The sequence below is a fragment of the Elephas maximus genome, chromosome 5 (genome assembly GCF_024166365.1).
Source record: "Elephas maximus indicus isolate mEleMax1 chromosome 5, mEleMax1 primary haplotype, whole genome shotgun sequence".
NCBI lineage: Eukaryota > Metazoa > Chordata > Mammalia > Proboscidea > Elephantidae > Elephas > Elephas maximus.
In genome coordinates this window covers 29,013,161-29,021,252 of record NC_064823.1, presented here as the reverse complement: position 1 = coordinate 29,021,252, position 8,092 = coordinate 29,013,161, and positions in this window count along the sequence as shown.

Below are 8,092 nucleotides of genomic sequence, written 5' to 3'. Positions count from 1 at the left end.
GGAAATTTTTGAGGATTTTATTTTCCTCCCCTGATTGAGTTTTAAAAACATCTGATTTTTTCCCCAGAATTTTACCAGCAATTATTTATCATTTTAGAAAAAAATTGCAATGCCATCAGCAATGTTGCTTGTGATAATGCAACCATCAATAATACAACGCCGTCTGTCAGTCTGCATGTAGAGCGTGTGACTATGATGTTCTTCAGCCAAGCTGTATTCTAGCAGTTGCATATTAAAATACCTATAATTTTATTATAAGCTGATTTCCTTTTATCTCCTGCACTTTAAAAGAAATCATTGTGGTGAAAATACACATAACAAAACATCTCAATAATATCTACACATACAATTCAGTGACATTGATTGCATTCTTCAAGTTGTGTGTCTATTCTCGCTTTCCTTTTCCAAATCATTCCACCACCATTAACATAAACTCAATGTCCCCTAAAAAAAACTCCCTCTTTTCCCCCTCCCTCGTGCTACTGGTAAACGCTAAGCATCTTTGGCTTCTGCGTATTTGCTTATTTCATATAAGGGAGATCACACAATATTTGTCCTTTTGCAACTAACTTATTTCATTCAGCATGATGTTTACAAGTTTCATCCATGTAGGGGGATGCGTCAGGACTTCATTTCCCTTTATGGCTGAGTAGTTTTCCATTGTGGGTATATACCACGCTTTGTTTGTCCATTCATGTGTTGATGGACATTTTGGTTGTTTCCATCTTTCAGCTATTGTCAAAAGTGCTGCAATGAACATTGGTATACAGGTTTCTGTGTGCGTTTCTGCCTTCACTTCTTCTGGGTACATACTTAGGACTGGGACTGCTGAGTCACACGGTAGTTGTGTGTTCCACACTTCGAGTAACTACCAAACTGTTTTCCACAGCGCCTGTACCATTTTATATTTCTACCAGCAGTGGATGAGGATTTCAGTTTCTCCACAATCTTTCCAACAACTGTTGTTCTTGACTTATTTTTATTTTTAACATCTCCATTCCAGTAGGAGTGAGGTAGTATTTCATTATAGTTTTGATTTGCATCTTCCTCATGGGTAATGACACTGGCATCTTTTCATGTGCTTGTTGGCCATTTGCACTTCACGTGGACAAAAATATCTGATAGATGTTTTTAATTATATGTGTGGATGGGTTTATTGTCTATAAATAAACTTCATTTCAGGTTAGTAAGGGGTCGTACAAAAAATATTCGGGGTGTGGTAAATTAGCTATTGATATAGGTGATGGAGATATATAGCCTTTTATTAGTTAGAGGACAAAGATCAGTCACGTGGCAGTATGAGGATGGCCTGGAGATGTTAAGAATAGAGTGAGAAGGCCAGTTATGAGGATATTGACCATTTTTGCCAGGAAATGATCAGAAGCAAACTGACAAAGCAGCAGTGCAAAGAGAAAGAGGGGAATAGATTGAAAAAATAGTAGATAGAATGGACATGGTTGGCAATTGAACAGGTGTGAGATATGAGGACATGGAGATGGGTAAGTGAATTTCAGGATGACTGTGAGAAGAAAGATGAACTCAGTATTGGAGGTATTAAGCTTGAAATTCCTATGGGACATCCACGTGGAAATGTCAAATAGATAAATGCAGATTTCAAATCATGCCGGTTGTCTGGGACAGTCCTGGTGTACAACTGGTGCATACAACTGTGGTCCTGGTGTAATTATTAATAGGACTGCTTTCACACTCCAAAATATCCCAATAAATTACATGGTTCTTCTAGTAGAGCTCTAAAACTCCGGAACAAGGGCTGTGCTGGTGAGTAAATGTTGGAGTCTCTGTATATAGAAATGATGGCTGAAGCCATGTGTTTGGGTAAACTTGTCAGAATGAATAGACAAGAGTATGTGTGTGGGCACATGTGTGTGTGTGTGTGTGTCCTTTTTTATCCACCCTTAAAAAATGATTTCTAACTAATGGACCACAATTATCATAACCTCCACAAGACTGAGCCCAGGACAACTAGTTGGTGCCCAGTTACCACCACCACTGACTGCTCTGGCAGGGGTCACAATAGAGGGCTCCAGACAGAGAGAGAGAAAAAGGTAGAACAAAATTCAAACTCACATATACAACAGCAACAACAAAAGACCAGACTTGCTGGTCTGACAGAGAGTGGAGACATCCCAAGAGTATAGCCCCTGAACGCTTTTTTTTTAATTGCGCTTTAAGTAAAAGTTTACAAACCAAGTCAGTCTCTCATACAAAAACTTACGTGCTCCTTTCTGTATACTCCTAGTTGCTCTCCCTCTAATGAGACAGCACACTCTTTCCCTCCACTATCTATTTTCGTGTCCTTCGGCCAGCTTCTGACCCCCTCTGCCCTCTCATCTCCTCTTCAGACAGGAGCTGCCCACATAGTCCCATGTGTCTACTTTATCCAAGAAGCTCACTCTTCACCAGTATAATTTTCTATCCCGTAGTCCAGTCCAATCCCTGTCTGAAGAGTTGGCTTTGGGAATGCTTCCTGTCTTGGGCTAACAGAAGTTTTGGGGACCGTGACCTCTGGGGTCCTTCTAGTCTCAGTCAGACTATTAAGTCTGGTCTTCTTACAAGAATTTGGGGTCTGCATCCCACTGCTCTCCCGCTCCCTCAGGGGTTCTCTGTTGTGTTCCCTGTCAAGTCAGTCATCGCTTGTAGCCAGACACCATCTAGTTCCTCTCGTCTCAAGCTGATGGAGTCTCTGGTTTATGTGGCCCTTTCTGTCTCTTGGGCTCATAATTACCTTGTATCTTTGGTGTTCATTCTTCTTTACTCCAAGTGGGTTGAGACCAATTAATTGATGCATCTTAGATGGCCGTTTGTTAGCCTTTAAGACCCCAGACACCACTCTCCAAAGTGAGATGTAGAATGTTTTCTTAATAGATTTTATTATGCCAATTGACTTAGATGTCCCCTGAAACCATGGTCTCCAAACCTCCATCCCTGCTGGGCTGGCCTTCAAATCGTTCAGTTTATTCAGGAAACAGTTTTGCTTTTGGTTTAGTCCCCTTGTGCTGATCTCTCCTGTATTGTGTTTTGCCCTTCCCTTCACCTAAAATAGTTCTTAACTACTATCTAATTAGTGAAAACCCCTCTCCTTCCCTCCCTTTCCACTCTCATAACCATCAAAGAATATTTTCTTCTTTATTTTTCAAGTTCTTATAATCGCTGTCTCATATAATTTTGTCCTTTTGCAACTGAATAATTTCACTTAGGATAATGCCTTCCAGATTTCTCCATGTCATGAAATGTTCCACGGATTCATCATTGTTCTTTACTGATGCATAGTAGTCCATTTTGTGAATATACTGTACTTTATTTATCCGTTCACCCATTGATGGGCACCTTGGTTGATTCCATCTTTTTGCTACTGTAAACAGTGCTTCAGTGAACATGGGTGTGCATATATCTGTTCATGTAAAAGCTCTTATTTCTCTAGGATATGTTCCAAGGTCTGTACGGTACTATTTCTAGCTTTTTAAGGAAGCGCCAAATTGATTTCCAACGTGGTTGTACAATTTTACTTTCCCACCAGCAGTGTATAAGTGTTCCAGTCTCTCCACAACCTCTCTAACATTTATTATTTTGTGTTTTTTGGAGTAATGCCAACATTGTTGGCCTGAGATGGAATCTCATTGTAGCTTTGATTTGCATTTCTCTAATGGCTAATGATCGGGAGCGTTTCACTGGACACACTTTTAACTCAGTAGTGAAGTTACTCCTGAGGTTCACCCTTCAGCCAAAGATTAGACAGGTCTATAGGCCCAACAATAACACATGTGAGGAACGTGGTTCATAGTTCAATCATGTATATGAGACTAAAGGGCACAACAGCCCAAAAGCAAAGACGAGAATGTAGGAAGGGACAGGAAGACTGGACGAATGGAAACAGGTAACCCAGGGTGGAGAAGGGGAAAGTGTTTACACATTACAGGGTTGGCAACCAACGTCACAAAAGAATTTGTGTATTAACTGTTTAAAGAGAAACTAATTTGCTCTGTAAGCTTTCACCTAAAGCACACACACACCTACACACACAAAAACTTTTAAACCAAAACAAATATATATTTCTAAAAAGAAAATAAAAAGTAGTTTCTGAATATGTCATGGAAATTAGTTTACAATGATATGTTTTTCCTGTACCTGTCCTTTCTATTGTAGAAAAAAATTTGTTTGAATGCAGAATATAACTCGTAATAACTAGATTCTTAATGTTCAAAAAACTAGTTATTCATCAATTATAATTATACTTAAAGGCATTAAGTCAGAAACTTGCTAAGTTTTAGCTTATGCTGCCTATCAAAATTGAGGTGGCCATAATTACATGAAATCCTGTAGATAGTAAACGTGTTGTCAGCTTCTAAAGAATTAGGATCACATTACCTCATTGGCTTATTGGAATTAAAGGGATAAATAACCCCAAACAGGTCTGTAACCTATTAAATTTATTTTAATGAAATCAAATACACTAATCTTAGCTTAAAACTTATAAAAACATTGGTAGTTGAAATGACAAGAACTTCGAAAAATTAATTTACAAAAATAAACTGAAAAGGAAGTAAAACAAGACTCTAAGTGCATTTGGCCCTAGTTTTCTTTCTAAGATTAATTTAATAATAGCTGTATCTGAGTTTTTTATCTGATAGATGTTCTGTAAATATTGTTGGATAAATTCATATTTTTCAAAATAGAAATCACTTTATTTTATGTTATAAATGTATAACAGGTAGTCATAAAAATTTCAGATAATGCAGAAATATATAAAGTAAAAAATAAAAACATAAATAAACAAGCCTGTAATACCACCTTTTAACATTTGGAATATGTCTTCTTCTTTTTTTTCTTTGACAGTTTTATTGAGATGCTATACAATTGATTCACATAATATACAATTCACACATTAAAAATGTATAGATATTTTTTAGTGCATTCAGAGAGTTATGTAGCCATCATCACAATTAAGTTTAGAACATTTTCATCATCCCCAAAAGAAAAATAAAATACCAATTAGCAGTCACCGTCCATTCCTTCCTAACACCTTGCATCGCCCCTCCCCCCCCCCATTGCCCCCTGCCCTAGGTAACAGCTTTCTGTCTCTAGATTTTCCTATTCTGGACAATTCATATAAATTGAATCATACAATATGATCTTTTGTGACTCGTTTCTGTCACTTAAAATAATGTTTTCTAAGTTTGTCCACATTATGGCATGTATCAGTACTTCATTCATTTCAATTGCCGAATAATATTCCATTTTATGTACAAATCACATCTTCACTTGACTTACCACCTGTCTGTCAGTTTGTCTTACCATGGTGGCTTACCTGTTGCTCTGATGCTGGAAGCTATGTCATTAGTATTTTACGTACTAGCAGGGTAACCCATGATGGACAAATTTCAGTGGAGCTTCCAGACTAAGATAACCTAAAGGCCTGGCTATCTACTTCCAAAAGTTAGCTAATTAAAACCTTATGGATCACAACTGAACATTGTCAGACTTGCTTGCTTTGTAGACATCATTAGAAGAGATCCTTTACTGGATGGTGAAATAGAGGGTCAGTGAGGGCAAGGAAGATCCTCAGTGAGATGGATTGGCACAATAGCTGTAACAATGGACTCAAACATGCTGGTGGTTTCGAGGATGATGCAGGGCCAGGCAATGTTTTCCTCTGTTGTACACAAGGTCACCATGAGTTGAAGTCGACTCTGTGGCAGCTATCTATTTTCTCTTCAGCTGATGGACATTTGGGTTGTTGGATGGTTTCCACTTTTGGCTATTATGAATAATGCTGCTATGAACATTTCATGGACAAGTTTTGGGAGTGGACACTCTGTTTTTTTCTTTTGAGTATATACCTAAAGGTGGAGTTGCTGGCTCATACTGGAAACCCTGGTGGCATAGTGGTTAAGTGCTATGACTGCTAACCAAAATGATAGCAGTTCAAATCTGCCAGACACATTGCAAACTCTATGGGGCAGTTCTACTCTGCCCTATAGGGTCGCTATGAGTCTGAATCAACTCGACAGCACAGGGTTTGGTTTTGGTTTTTTTGGTAACCCTATGTTTCATCTTCTCAGGCACTGACAGACTGTTTTCCAAGGTGATGGTACCATTTTACATTCCCATCAGCAGTGTATGAGGGTTTCAATATCTCCGTATCCTTGCCACCACTTTTTATTTTGTGTCTTTTTCATTTAGAGCTTCCTACTGGGTGTCATTACAAGTCCGAATTGAATTTAACCAAGAGGTCGGCTGTTTGAATCCACCAGGTGCTCCTTGGAAACTCTACCGGGCAGTTCTACTCTGTCCTATACGGTCGCTATGAGTCAGAATCAACTCGACGGCAGTGGGTTTGGTTTTTTTTAAGCCATCTAAGAAGGGAGTGGAGCCCTGGTGGCACAGTGGTTAAAAGCTTGGCTGCTATCCAAATGGCTGGCAGTTTGAATCCACCAGCCTTTCCTTGGAAACCCGATGGGGCAGTTCTAGTCTGTCCTATAGAGTTGCTGTGAGTTAGAATTGACTAGAAGGCAATAGATTCAATTTGGTATTTGGAGGAAGGGAATGTCATGGATGGAATTATGACCTCCCAAACATGTGTGTAGTAACTTGGTTAAGCCATGATTCCCAGTATTGTGTGGTTGTCCTCCATTTTGTCATTTTAAATTTATGTTAAAGACAATTAGGCTGGGATCTAACACCCTTGCTCAGGCCACACCCCTAAACCAACATAAAGGCAGTTTCTCTGCGGTGTGGCCTGCATCACCTTTTATCTCTGAAGAGATAAAAGGATAGTGAAGCAAGCAGAGAGTTGGGGACCTCGTACCACCAAGAAAGCAGCACCAGGAGCAAAGTACGTCCTTTGGACCCAGGGTCCCGTGCCTGAGAATCTGCTCGACCGGGGGAAGATTGAGGAAAAGGACTTTCCTCCAGAGCCAGCAGAGAGGGAAAGCCTTCCCCTGGAGCCGATGCCCTGATTTTGGACTTTGAGCCTACTTTAGTGTGAAGAAATAAATTTCTCTTTTTTAAAGCCATCCACTTGGTGTACCTCTGTTATAGCAGCACTAGATGACTAAGACAGGGAGTAAGTAGAGAAGGGGAGCATCTTGGAGCATTCCAAATATTAGAATGAGAAAGACTCAAAGGAGACTGGAACAGAATATCCATGGAGAAAGGAAGAAAACTGAGTCTGTTTTTCTGGCGATCAAGTGAAAAAAGTGATTCAAGAATGAAAAAGTGGTTAAATGTGTCAAGAGCTCCTATGAATATAAGTTAGATGAGGACTGAAAATGGACCATTGGGTTTGGCATTGTAGAGATCTTTGACAAGATTGGATTCAGTGGAGAGGTGGGACAAAACTTACTGGAGCTGGATCAGAAGATAATGGAGTCGAAAAAGTGGAGACGATGGGAAAGAAAACTTTTGCAAGGAATATCATGATAAAGGTGGCAGAAAATTCCAAAGGCACCAGAAGAAGGAAGATTAAGGAGAGTTTCTATTTAAATATGTGAGATGTTGTTGTTGTTGTTGTTAGGTGCCATTGAGACAGTTCCGACTCATAGCGACCCTATGCACAACAGAACAAAACACTGCCCGGTCCTGCGCCATCCTTACAATCATTGTTATGCTTGAGCTCATTGTTGCAGCCACTGTGTCAATCCACCTCATTGAGGGTCTTCCTCTTTTCCGCTGACCCTGCACTCTACCAAGCATGATGTCCTTCTCCAGGGACTGATCCCTCCTGACAACATGTCCAAAGTGTGTAAGACGCAGTCTCACCATCCTTGTATCTAAGGAGCATTCTGGCCGCACGTCTTCCGAGACAGATTTGTTTGTTCTTTTGGCAGTCCACGGTATATTCAATATTCTTCGCCAACAACACAATTCAAAGGTGTCAACTCTTCTTCAGTCTTCCTTATTCATTGCCCAGCTTTCACATGCATATGATGTGATTGAAAATACCATGGCTTGGTTCAGGCGCACCTTAGTCTTCAGGGTGACATCTTTGCTCTTCAACACTTTGAAGAGGTCCTTTGCAGCAGATTTACCCAAAGCAATGAGTCTTTTGATTTCTCGACTTCTTCTTCCATGG